Source organism: Alligator sinensis, unplaced genomic scaffold (genome assembly GCF_000455745.1).
Source record: "Alligator sinensis unplaced genomic scaffold, ASM45574v1 scaffold439_1, whole genome shotgun sequence".
NCBI lineage: Eukaryota > Metazoa > Chordata > Crocodylia > Alligatoridae > Alligator > Alligator sinensis.
In genome coordinates this window covers 921,537-934,928 of record NW_005842523.1, presented here as the reverse complement: position 1 = coordinate 934,928, position 13,392 = coordinate 921,537, and the positions used below count along the sequence as shown (strand labels likewise).

Below are 13,392 nucleotides of genomic sequence, written 5' to 3'. Positions count from 1 at the left end.
ACACCTGTGGTTCCCCACCAGGAGGTGGGGCAAAGCCACTAGGGGGCCCGGGCCCACACAGCGCCATGCATGTGGTGAAGACATAGGAGGCCTGGGCCATTCCTGCCAGAGGTCACTAAACTAGGCATGTGCTATCAGTAATTATTTAACTGATATAATTAGAGGAGGTTCAACAGATATTTTTTAAGTGATATTTGCATCCCTACTTGGCAGTGCATCCAGTTTTTCACTAAATACTTCTACACCTGAGTTAACATTTTTAGATAGGGTTAAAAACAGTCTGCAGTGCTATTAAATAAGAGCAACAATACCAGGAGAAGCTAACAGACAGTAGAATTCTCAAAGGATAGTTTGTTTGATTAGTGGAACATGAAGACCATTGAAAAAGGAGACGGGTTATTAACGCTGGAAGTGTTCAGGCAGAGTCAGGTAGATTATAATGAGCCATGGAGTCAGTTGAGTCTCACTACTGCCTGAATAGAAAAGTTGCTGATGCTGCCAGGCAGTTGGTTTTAAACTTTGGGTGGACTAAGAATCAAGGGGGTGGGGGTGCAACTGCACTACTACACCATCCTAAATCTGTGTGTGTGTGTGTGTGTGTGTGTGTGTGTGTGTGTGTGTGTGTGTGTGTGTGTGTGTGTGTGTGTTGAAAGAAGGGAATTAGGGATTCCAGTCTTCAAAACTAAGCCACTGTTCAAATTGAACAAGACATCTCATCAACTGAACCCCAGGTGGAGGTTTTACACTCAAGCCAGAAAGAGCAGCTTTAGAAGCTGTCTCCACAAGTACTACAGCAGCAAGGTGGGTAAGGGCTGCCTTTGCCAACAACAGTCATCAGTCCCACTTCTGTGTATGGGAATCCTTTTTTTTCTCCTACCCTTCCTATAGGAAGAAGGAATAAAATTGGAGCTTTGTGTCTCCATGTCTGTAAATGCACAGTTCAAAGTTTCACTGGCATTTTACTGTCCCATCAACTGCAAATTTATATGTGATTTGCTGTCTACTCATATCTTGCTTTTCTTCAGTATTGGTACTTTTAACTTTTCTTCCTCCACCTGTTAATGTGCTTTGGATTTTTTTTCCTACTGTTTAATACGTTTTCGTAGATTAATTTAATTGTATTATGTTCTTCCCATATTTCACTTGTACATATGCCCCTTTCTATTATACCTTAGCCCCATCAAATTTAGGAACTATTGTTACTTCATTAGGTACATTTTTCTGTTAATTCAGATTATTGAAAATGACACTTCATAATGCTGTACTCCCACTTAAATTTACTCTGGGTACTGTGTGTGATACTCTGATAGACAGCACTACATCCCAACTTAATAATTACCACTTGAATTGGCAACGTATTATTTCAAATGGTTTCAAGAAGGCATAGCTAGGGAATTGGGTTTAAATGGCTCAAAGTTTTGAATGAAAGGGCAGTAAAAACATCTTCCTAGTGAATAGCAAATAATTAGACTATGCAAAACTGTATGAAAGTGATAGAAACGCCTCATATGAGCTATTTGAAATTAAGCTGAAAAAAGCACATAGGCCAGTGCTTTTAAAAGTATTTAGTCATTTTAAGCTCCTCGGTTCTACTGTGCCCAACTTCAGGTATCTCAGATAGGCCTTACTGTGACAGGGGGCCATCCTGAGGCTGACCCTGCATCAGCCTACCCACCTGTCTTGGGCTGTCCACCCACCTATTTCACCTGCTACGCCTTGTTAGTAAAAACTTAAGTTGTGCATTAGGTGGGAGACTGCCCTTCTTGTGCCCAGCTATACCAGGCGGTGCATATACGCTCCGACCTACCCTACACGTTTTCCATGCCTTGCAAGTGTTACTACCATTGTCAAATCTATACGGCCCTGGCATTGAGCCCTCTGGCTCCTGTCTCTCTGCAACACGCAAGCATTGAGTTCTCTAGTGACTGCCTTTCTCTCGGATGCCTGATTCTGTGCCTCTCTCCCAGGTACCTGGTTCTGCACCCCCTTAGCCGCATCCCTCTGGCACTATGGGTGCTGCGCCCCTCTGGCTGCACCCCTCTGGCGCTATGGGCTCACCCCGACCCTGTACCTGCACATCTTGGTGCTATAGGCTGTAGCTATGCCCTCCTGGCATGCTGGGCTATACCAAATCATGCCCTCTCTCTCCAAGCACTAATGAGGGCTCCAAACCTCCCCTTTAGCCTTATTCTGATCCTCCAGGGTAAACCTGAACACAAACACAAGCCCCTAGGCTATAACTTAAATGCTAACAATAACAACAGTGCTATGCCCCTTTAAGGGGACAAACTTCCACTCAGAGTAGCATGCCTCGTCTAGGTATCTGGAAGACGCCCTGTAGACATGTAGCACCTAGATAGCAGAGCAGGCAGTACTGGGAGAGCTAGGCAGGCAGCACCAGGTCTCAAGTAGCTTCAGCAGGCAGGAGCTCCTTCCCTGTCAGTTGCCAGAGAGAGAGTGTGCATCTGCTAGCTACAGCCTGGGCTTGTATATCCCAGAACCCTGCCTCCTACCAGTCAGGTGACATCAGCAGATGTAGCCGACTGTACCTTAGCCCCATCAAATTTAGGAACTATTGTTACTTCATTAGGTACATTTTTCTGTTAATTCAGATTATTGAAAATGACACTTCATAATGCTGTACTCCCACTTAAATTTACTCTGGGTACTGTGTGTGATACTCTGATAGACAGCACTACATCCCAACTTAATAATTACCACTTGAATTGGCAACGTATTATTTCAAATGGTTTCAAGAAGGCATAGCTAGGGAATTGGGTTTAAATGGCTCAAAGTTTTGAATGAAAGGGCAGTAAAAACATCTTCCTAGTGAATAGCAAATAATTAGACTATGCAAAACTGTATGAAAGTGATAGAAACGCCTCATATGAGCTATTTGAAATTAAGCTGAAAAAAGCACATAGGCCAGTGCTTTTAAAAGTATTTAGTCATTTTAAGCTCCTCGGTTCTACTGTGCCCAACTTCAGGTATCTCAGATAGGCCTTACTGTGACAGGGGGCCATCCTGAGGCTGACCCTGCATCAGCCTACCCACCTGTCTTGGGCTGTCCACCCACCTATTTCACCTGCTACGCCTTGTTAGTAAAAACTTAAGTTGTGCATTAGGTGGGAGACTGCCCTTCTTGTGCCCAGCTATACCAGGCGGTGCATATACGCTCCGACCTACCCTACACGTTTTCCATGCCTTGCAAGTGTTACTACCATTGTCAAATCTATACGGCCCTGGCATTGAGCCCTCTGGCTCCTGTCTCTCTGCAACACGCAAGCATTGAGTTCTCTAGTGACTGCCTTTCTCTCGGATGCCTGATTCTGTGCCTCTCTCCCAGGTACCTGGTTCTGCACCCCCTTAGCCGCATCCCTCTGGCACTATGGGTGCTGCGCCCCTCTGGCTGCACCCCTCTGGCGCTATGGGCTCACCCCGACCCTGTACCTGCACATCTTGGTGCTATAGGCTGTAGCTATGCCCTCCTGGCATGCTGGGCTATACCAAATCATGCCCTCTCTCTCCAAGCACTAATGAGGGCTCCAAACCTCCCCTTTAGCCTTATTCTGATCCTCCAGGGTAAACCTGAACACAAACACAAGCCCCTAGGCTATAACTTAAATGCTAACAATAACAACAGTGCTATGCCCCTTTAAGGGGACAAACTTCCACTCAGAGTAGCATGCCTCGTCTAGGTATCTGGAAGACGCCCTGTAGACATGTAGCACCTAGATAGCAGAGCAGGCAGTACTGGGAGAGCTAGGCAGGCAGCACCAGGTCTCAAGTAGCTTCAGCAGGCAGGAGCTCCTTCCCTGTCAGTTGCCAGAGAGAGAGTGTGCATCTGCTAGCTACAGCCTGGGCTTGTATATCCCAGAACCCTGCCTCCTACCAGTCAGGTGACATCAGCAGATGTAGCCGACTGCTTCCTTAGGCTGTTACCCTGGCAACCTGCAGCTGGGGAGCTCTGCTTAGCCTGTCCAGCTCCCTAGCCAGGCTTCTTCAGCCTTAAGGACCAGGTACATCTTAGTGCCCTGCTACACTTACCTTTTAAAGAGTGAAATCATTACTTTTGGAAAATTGGGTCCTTTTAAGTGGTTTCAAGAAATAGTCTCTTTGGCTGTTTGCAGATGTTAAGAAAAGCAAAAAAAAAACCCCCAAATATCCATGCTTTACTGAAAGAAACAGTGCGCTACTTTGACCAGGGTCCATGGCATCTGTATAGATAAGGCGTTTCAGCGGGGCTTTTTGGCAGTTTTATCTAAAGCTGATTCAATCAGCTACTTGATAAAAGTACTAAAGAAGTCCCACTGAAGTGTCCAATCTATACAGATGTTTGGCAAGCTGGGTCCAACTAATGCCCTGCCTTTTTTGGGCATGGGCCAGGCGTGGCGCCAAGTTTAAAGTAAAGCGCCACTTTTTTTTTTTTTTTTTAATATCTTCAAACAGCCTTTAATCTTGGAATGATACAAGAAGAGATGAGAAAAGTGCAGAGAGAGACTGAAATTGCCCATTCCGGTATCTCTTCTATAATTATGAAATTTCTATTAATTCTTGGATTGCAATAGCATATTTTCCATTACACTGGATATGATAAAAAATGGCTTTAAATTTGGTTAATTTATTCAAAAGCAAACATTACCTGTATAAGTAAAATAATGTTCTTTTGGAACATGTAGCATACAGTAATTTTTTTAAAGGATCCTTTTTTAGGAAATGGTATAACTTAATGATTACTGTGGAGGATTTTTGCTATTTTGAAACAATTAGAAAGCAACATAAGGACAGTTCGGTGTATAAAATTACATTAGCAGTCATATATGAGATTTGTTAGACATAAGATAAGAGAAAGTAGAATACTCTCATCTGATGTAATTAGTGTTCAAAGCACTGAAAAGCAAGTACTCCAAAATAATAGGGAACTCCAAAGATGATATAAGCAATTGTAGTTGGCTCTGAGCAATCTATTCCTGCCCCTGCTTATTCCAGTGATACCTTTTCCTTCTTTCCCCCACTTTCAAGAAAACCATTGGAAGCCATTTAGCCAACAGAATCAAAACAGGCCTGTGTCTGCACTAAGTTATTTTTGGATGCAAACTCATTCTAGGCAACTCCAGGGATCCAAGAACTAAAAAAGGGCTTGAAGCCATCTTTCCTACCACACTTATAGAGCCAAAGTTTAATTCCAGGAGCGGGCAGAAATCTCAAGGGTATTTGTTTAATTAGTCATATTGCCTGGTCTCTTCCAAGATTGCTAACTGTATCTTCTCACATCTCTTATATCTCTGGTTGGAGGTGAAACTATGAGCACTTACAAAGCCTGTCTAAATTAGGACACCTTTGCCTTTTTTTAAAAAAAGCTGAGTAAGTAATCAGTTTATGCAAGCAAAGGGACAGATACTCAAAATGTAGTAGACAAAAATCAGAAGATATTATTGGGATGTGCTACTGACTGATCAAATAAGAATGTTTTCTGTGTCAGACTGATGCATTACTATATATGATGCTGAGACAGATGACTGTTATCCTGGACAATTGGATATTCTAATGACAGATCTTCTAAAAGTCCAGGGCTCATGGGCAGAAGAGCCATACCTAAAGGAATTCCTTTAGTTATTATACCAGGAAGCGTGAGATGGCAACCCAGAGGTACAGTGCTTCTTTCCAATAGAGATCCCATGTCCCTGTGGGATTGCATAGAGAGCAAAATGATGGATCCACAATCAGTGCTGGTGAATAGGGACTCTAATTTGGGCTGTATAATCAATTTTTTTGTGTGTGGTAAAATGAGGGGGTATTTGAGGATGTCTTAAACAGTGGACAGGGAGGCATGACAGGAGCTGAGGTATGCCATATCTTGATGGAGCAGCCAGGGTTCTATGTTGGAGAGATTCCCCAGATCCAGATATTCGTGACAAATGTTGGATTGCTTCCAAGCTTTTTCAGTATTCATATAGAGCCATAAAACTTCAGAACCAGAAAGAGATGATGAGTGAAAGAAGAGTATCTCTTCAAAGAACTGTGAAAGAGACAAAGGCCCCAAGTACCAACTCTGAGACTAGTCACTGGAAGAAGATTTATTTGGTACCGCCAACAAGAATGGCCTTATCAAGAGGAAACTCATGTCACTGGAAAGCCTGGAACTCACCGAGTCTGAGCTATATTATCTGAAACCAACTAGTCTGTAGACTTGCTTAATGGTTCTTCTAGATCTGCAAAGTAAAGAATTTGAGTAACTCTCTTTCCAGAGATGAGAGATTGCTATATGAGAGAGGTTCTTGTTGTGCCCGCTTATGGTGGTCATATCCCTACCGCAGATGAAACATACTTTGAAACCATGTGATGAGAGAGGAGCCTGGTAAAAGTGATTAGAAAAATGGAGTCTCATTTTGTGCGGGGAGAAGGAGGAAAGATAAAAGAATCTCATGTCTCACTGAGAATAGAGACCAGAACAAAGCAAAAAACAAAAAAGAAAGAAAAGAAAGCAAAAAGGTTTGGCCAAGAATGTAGTTTGGAACAGACAGCAACATCTCCCTCTTAAGATGGCTGAGCAGAACTGATCAGATAAAAGAGTTGGCTAAGCAGAACTGATCAGATAAAAGAGTTTCTAAATGTGAGTGCTTGGAATGTGGAATGGACAAGTACTTATCAGAGAAGTGTAGCTGTACATGTGGATGTTTGGATGGCAGTGGCAGCAATCCCTCATGGTCAAGGATGATCACTCCACAGGTCAAGTAAAGGGTTGTAGTTGAGTCTGCTGATGGCTAAGAAGACCTATCCTAGAGCCAGCAGACTCTTTGGCAGATACCACAGGTGGTGGTGAAGGGAGAGTCGGACCACAAATTTCTCAGTCTTGTTTCCCTTCCTTCCATTTCTGTCATTTTTCTGCCTCTAGGGTGAGATAGTGAGAGAAGCTACATCTTACTTTGGGGGAAATTGAGAGCAGTATTTTATTATTACATCTGTATAATGATAACACTATAATTACAATGGTAATTTTTCCTGTTGTTAGATAAGTCTATAAATATGCTTCAGTAAAAGCATTTTGTTCATAGGAAAAGTAACAAACCTAAGAAAAGTGATCCAACTTGTGTCTGGGACTTGCCAGAAGTTCTTTATGAGACGTATTCTAAGTGGTTCTGGATTGTCTTGTGTTGCAAGGGACTTCGGGCTTAAAGAAGAAAAAAGTGCACTGTCAGTGGGTGGCATTTTTATTCTTCTTTCATATGGCTGACTTGGAACAACAACTGTAAATCCATTTTAGTTAACCAGTCTAATGCTTTTAAGGAAAGGGAATGTATCTCTGCAATGTCACCTTCAAATTTATATAGAGGGCAGAGTATTGTTTTGTGGTCCATAGTTTGATCAGGGTTGCCATAGTCGGCAGGCATTTTTGTTTACGCGGTGGCACTGAGGTTAAATCAAAGACAACACTGAATCTTTCAAGCAAGTCTTCATTCTCATTGTTTCTCTTGATGACAGTAGTACTTGCAAAATGCATGAGTTTATCACAGTGACATAGCTGATACATCTCCATACTGTCTGCTTTAATGTCAACTTTCAGGAAAATGTTCACCTTTTCAGTTCCAAAATCCTTTGGTTATAGCTCCCCACTAACTGAACTTTCAGATTCATGTCATGACTAAAAGCTGTACATCTGAAACTATACATGTTATCTAGGTACAAGGGCTTTCACTGGAAATAACAGTACCACACAAAAATATGACAAAACACTGCAGAAAACATGAATACAAAGGTCTTATATGATAACCAAGTGGTAAAACATAAGCTATTATGTTTATTATTTGTTGATATCAAATTTATCCTCAGATATATAAAAATCCAATGATAGGTTCCACCACTGCAAGTGAAACTTGTTCTCTTTCATGTTTTTCATGAAGTCTTCTTCCATCTTCTTTTATTTGTCTTTTATGAAGCAAAGAGAAACACTTGGCAACAATATCAGAAATGAAGTTAGAGTCATTGTAAACTTAATTGTCATTGTCTTCTACTAGTTGGGAAAGCTGGCATTATCAGGTGTCCCACAGTTCGGTAAATAATTTTTGGAATCTCCTTTCTTTGCTGCTCTTACTTGTTTCTATGTGTGTGTGTTTAGTAAATGCAATAATGCAATATACATTTAAAGTTTTATGTATAAGTATATGCCAAGGTGGATCTTAAAACAAAGAAGGTATCAGTGTGGAAGAATGTTTATATTGAGGGAAAAGTTACATGTTTCTGTTAAGGAACACACAAGAAATCATGCTGGGAATCCTCCAAATCAAGGCTATCCAACTTCTAATGGACTGGGGGCTGCATCGATGGAAGCCCTGCATCCTGTGAGTTGTGAGAGCATACACATGCACACGTAAGTGTGTGCTGCACCACACTGTACTGCACAGGTGCTGTGGGCCACAGGATCTTCCATCTCCACTTGCACTCCATCATGCTACCCCCTGGGGTGGGAATGGGAAGAGGATCCTAAAGGATGGGTAAGAAGCCCAGAAACCCTAGCTCATGCTCCAGCTGGACTGATAAGGGGGAGTGGTGGCTGGGTGAGGGAGCCCAGGGGCCACAAATTAACCCATCATGGGCCATGAGTTGGACAGCCCTTCTCCAAAGCATAAAGCTCAGTGTTTGCAAGAAGGGTTTAGTCCCTAATAGTAAAAAGATTTGACGAACAAAAGACAATAAGGGTATAGCTTAACTGGCAAGGTTTCTGATGATTATGCATTGCTTACTTCAGGGATGGGCAATTATTTTGGGTGGAGGACCGCTTAACAAGTTTTGGTGAGCTGTCAGGGGCCACATGTGGTGCGCGGTCGGCGCCCACATGGGTAGCCACACCCCTTGACAGTTGCCCCGCCCCCTGGTCACCACATTGGGACAAGAAGTCCTGCCCCCAACCCCTGACTTTTGCCACTGGAAGTGCCTCCCCTTACTACCCTGTGGCAGGGCACTGTGTGTGCCTGCCACTTTAAGGTCCTGGAGCTGGCAGCTGCCAGGTGCCTGCTGAGGGCGGCCATTTTGAATTTGGGGCTGCCCGTATAAACAGGGCAGTTTTGCTGCTGGAGACCAGGCAACAACACCGCCTGGCCGGAGGGCTGCTAGTATCATCTGGAAGTAAGGGAGGAGCTGTAGGGGATGGTAAGGAGACTCCTGGTCCTGGGCATGACCTAAAACTGCTCCCTGCCAGGAGTGGGCCAGTGGCGCGGGAGCCTCCAGGAAATACCAGGCCAGTGAAAGGCAGGTCGGGGCGCCTTAACCCCTAGCCCCCACAACCAGGTGGGTTACCCCTTGTTTGGAGGGCCTGGAGGGTGGACCCCCGGAGAGAGAGAAAAGGCCATAGACTCAGGCCTGTCTGAACTTCCCCTGACTGGTCCATGCTGGGGCCAAGACCAGAAGGATCAAAGGACCAGGGGCCCACCGCGAGAAATGCCCAAGAGCTGCACGCTTAGGGTTCCAACTGGCCTGGAGGTGGGCCAGGGCTAGTGAGCCAAAGGTCCCAGGGGAACCACACCCAAAGGGGAAATGGTTCAGGGAGCTATGCTGCCTAGTATGAAGGCGGATGAGACCGCCTGAGGAGAGGAATCCAGGTGGGTTCAATTAGGAGGATTCTGGGGCCCAGTGTGGGGGGCCAGTGATTATGATAACATCTAGATGCCATCTGCAAGGCTTGGGCTGCGGTGTTGGGGAGGAATGGAGCCGCAGATAGCGCCCCCTGTCATCGGGGCAGGAAATGGGCAGCCTCCCGCTTATTAACATCTATTAATTGATTCCAACAAGGCGTGGTGGGTGAGAAGGCGGGCTGTTAGCCCAGAAACAGGTGGACAGGCTGCAGGGAAAGTGGCCTCGAGAAGGCCCCCTGTGACATACCCCCTACCCCCAAGTACTCCTTTTGGGAGAGGGGGTTGCCATCTTAGAACCAGAAAAGAAACAAATCGTACACTAGAAGTCAAACACTTACTATGCTATATTTTAATTTTATTCCAAAAAATATTTGTCATGACTTGTGATTGTGGACTGTATATAGAAGGGATTGCATAATAACCCAAAAATAAGTGTCACTCTTTTATATTGTGTGTGTGTGTGTGTATGGTGGGGTGTGGGAGTGTGTGTGGGGTTGCGAGAGGCTGTAGCTGTGTAGGGGGGCATAGGATATGTTAGGGTATAGGTATATGTTGATGGGGGTTCTGGAGCCAAGGTGTGTGTGTCGGGGGTGAGGGAGGGTGGGGTGGTATAGAGACTTGCCACACGCTCTCCCCATGGCATACAGCCCCTGCTGCCTGGCAGCAGAAGCAGCAGCAGGCAGGGAGGTCAGGGCCTCGTGCCCGGCACAGGCTCAGCTCCGGCCTGTGGTGTGCAGGGGGAGGGATCGGAGCCTGCCCTGTCACCAGGGCTCCACACCACAGGCCTGCAGCTGCAGCACTCACAGTGGGGGAAGCCCCATGCCAGAGCCTGCTGCCTACCCTGCTCCATGCTGTGCAGGTCATCGCACTCTTCTGGGAGTGGAGGGACCCCCACCCCCTGCTTCCCTGCAGAGTCCAATGCAGGGCTTCCTTGTTGCAAATATGGAGCTGCATGTGGCGCAGAGCCCCTGTGATAGAAGCAGCTGGACAGGTTGCTTAGGGGTGCACTCCTCGCCCCCAGCACAGCTCTGGCTGTTTCTATCGCAAGGGCTCCGTGCTGCGTGCCTGCAGCTCTGCACTCGCAGCAGGGAAACCCCATGCTAGATTCCATGGGGAAGCAGGGGGCAGTGCTCTCTCCATTCCCAGCAGAGTACAGGGATCTGCACAGCAGAGTGGGGGAAGCGGCAGGCTCCAGTGTAGGGCTTCCTCACTGTGAGTGTTGGACCTGCAGGCATGCAGCATGGAGCAATTGGGCAGGTTCTGTCCCCTCCTCCAGCTCAGCACTGGCTGGAGCCGCGCCTGTGCCAGGCATACGCACACTGACTTCTCTGCCTGCTGCTGCTGCCAGGCAGCAGGGGCTGCACACCATGGAGGCAGTGTTTGAGGGATCCCTACACTCCCCACCCCACACACTCACACCCTACCCAGCTGAGCTTCGTGTTCCCACTGCCCCTCTGGGCGCAGGGTCCATGATGCGCTCCTGCTTCCGCCCAGCTGCAAGTCCTTCCTCCCCAGCCCTGCTGCTTCCCTACCTGGTGCTCCGAGCAAGCAGGTTCCGGCTGCAGCAGGAGCCCTGCCTGGACACTGCTGGCTGGGCAGAACCCTTCCCCCAAGAGGGTGGGAGCGAGGCCCAATAGGCTATATTGGGGGCTTGTATACATGGGCAGCTCGCTCCCACCCTCATGGGCAGAAAGGCTGGGTGGGATGCAATTCATTGGTGGGTGCCGCGGGCCAGATGAAAGTGCCTGGCAGGCCAGGTCCAACCCGCAGGCCATATTTTGCCCACCCCTGGCTTACTTGTTTGTTAAGCTGTCTTTTCTTTTGTTGATTAGTTTTTGATTTGTAACACGAGACATTTCTTATGCAGACAATAGTGGGTCACTTATGTACTTGTTAGAATCTTCATTTCACATTCTTGCCAAATATACACCAAAAGTAAAAGAAACATTACAGAAACAGTAAAATGTTTAACTTTCTTCTTAAGCACAGTGATTTTAAAAATGAACTGAGTGACTTAACTTTTCATAATCAGCCATTCAATTAATGCTATATAATTTCTGATGTTCATTTACTTAAACATATCTTTATGGGAAAGATTCTTTTTTTAAATCTGTTTAGATTAATACTAGTCATCTCACAGCAGTTTTACCAAATGGGTATTGCCCTAAATATAGTTGATCTCAATCACTTAAGGATTGCTGATCTTTAAAGTTACTCCTTCTTTTCCTTTAAAAGAAAAATAGAGTAATCAAGCATGGTTCTAAGATGGCCAACACCACACAAGCATAGGAACATTCTTTGGAATAGAAAGAAGTCAAACAAATTGCAAAAAGCAATAGTCAGTGAAAAGAGCCCATATTCAGTGATCAACGCAGTGGAAAGCTGAGCTGCTGCATTATTCTGTTGAATTAGACTTTACATGAGTTGTGAGAATTAAGTAAATGCTACTGATCATATGCTGCCTTGAAGTGATAATTTATACTGTGTACAATATCATTTTTTTTTATGTCCTTCATTGTCAATTTTTTTTTTTTCTGTGGCTGTGATCCTTCAAAGACTTAAATACCTTACACTTTAAGCATGTTCAGAATCTCAGTGAAATTATTAGGGCTACTGACATGCTTAAAACACTAAGCATGTATGAAACTCTTTCAGGATTCAGACTGAGGATACCTTCAGGTTTTTTTCATCCAGACCCCAGCTTTTTCCTCCAGATCCCTGCATGTTACTACTCCTACTGTGTTATTCTTTTTATTTTATTCATCCTGTGTTGTTGAGATTTTCCTGGCATAATTCAGAGCATAATGAAAGAAAAAGAGATTATCTAATCTCCCTGATACATCTGTATGTAACATTTTTAAAGAGTTGTAGTGGCAGAAAATTTGGGAAAGAGGAGGCATATATGACTCCTTACCTTAACCAGTAGACTATGCACGTGTATATGTATATGATGGTTCTCAAAGTAAAAAAAAAAAAATCTCTTTTAAATATTTTAATTCAGTCATCTTAATTGGAATACATGAAAGAAAAGACTTGCCCTTCTCTCCTGTGATTCAGATGATCTTTTCTTGTCATGCATCCAGAGCTATTGTTGTCCCCAAAGGACAGTGAGTTCGTGCCCGGTGCGCTTGTGCCAATAAACACACAGGGGTGAGGGATCCAACTTAATCTTTATTTTTGCGCAGAAAGTGGTGCTTGGCAATCGTTCGCAAAGCAAGCACACACACCCCAGTGGGCGTCTGCCTTATATAGCTACGTAACAGGTTAAACTTGCTGATGTGATGAAATGTATAGCAAGCCCAGCAAGTAACCCCCCTTCCAGCTCCCCCCCAAGTAACCCCCCTTCCAGCTCTGGAACTTTGTTGATACAGCTTTCCTTCTAGCGAGGCCAGCAATTAAACAACTAAGCAACAAGTGATCTCCCCCAGCCTAAACAACCTAATCTATGCCCTTGGTTAGATAAAATACTTTTTCAAAACATACAAAGCTGTTCCCGAAGTAGAAAATGCATAGTGAAAGTTCAGGGGTGCTCATCAAATCCCCCCTTCGAGGCTATGGCCCTTATGGAAAAGGCCCATAGTCCTCGACTATCTTTCTCATCTCCAGAAATCTCTTCGCTTCCTCCCGATTGTTTTGGATCAGGTTTGTAACTGATGATTTTACAAACATCACGCAGTGAACGGGGGAAGAAATTGATTTTTTGAGTATTTCACAACACATTTTTTTGAACTCTTTATATCCGTGGTTGTGCCTCAGCAATAAG

At 44.8% G+C, this 13,392-nt stretch overlaps 1 protein-coding gene across 8 annotated transcripts in view; it reads left to right on the top strand.

Moving 5' to 3' along the window:
- ELP4 (elongator acetyltransferase complex subunit 4) overlaps positions 1 to 13,392 on the top strand; it is a 268,164-nt gene that overhangs the window by 40,357 nt on the left and 214,415 nt on the right. The window lies entirely within an intron of this gene.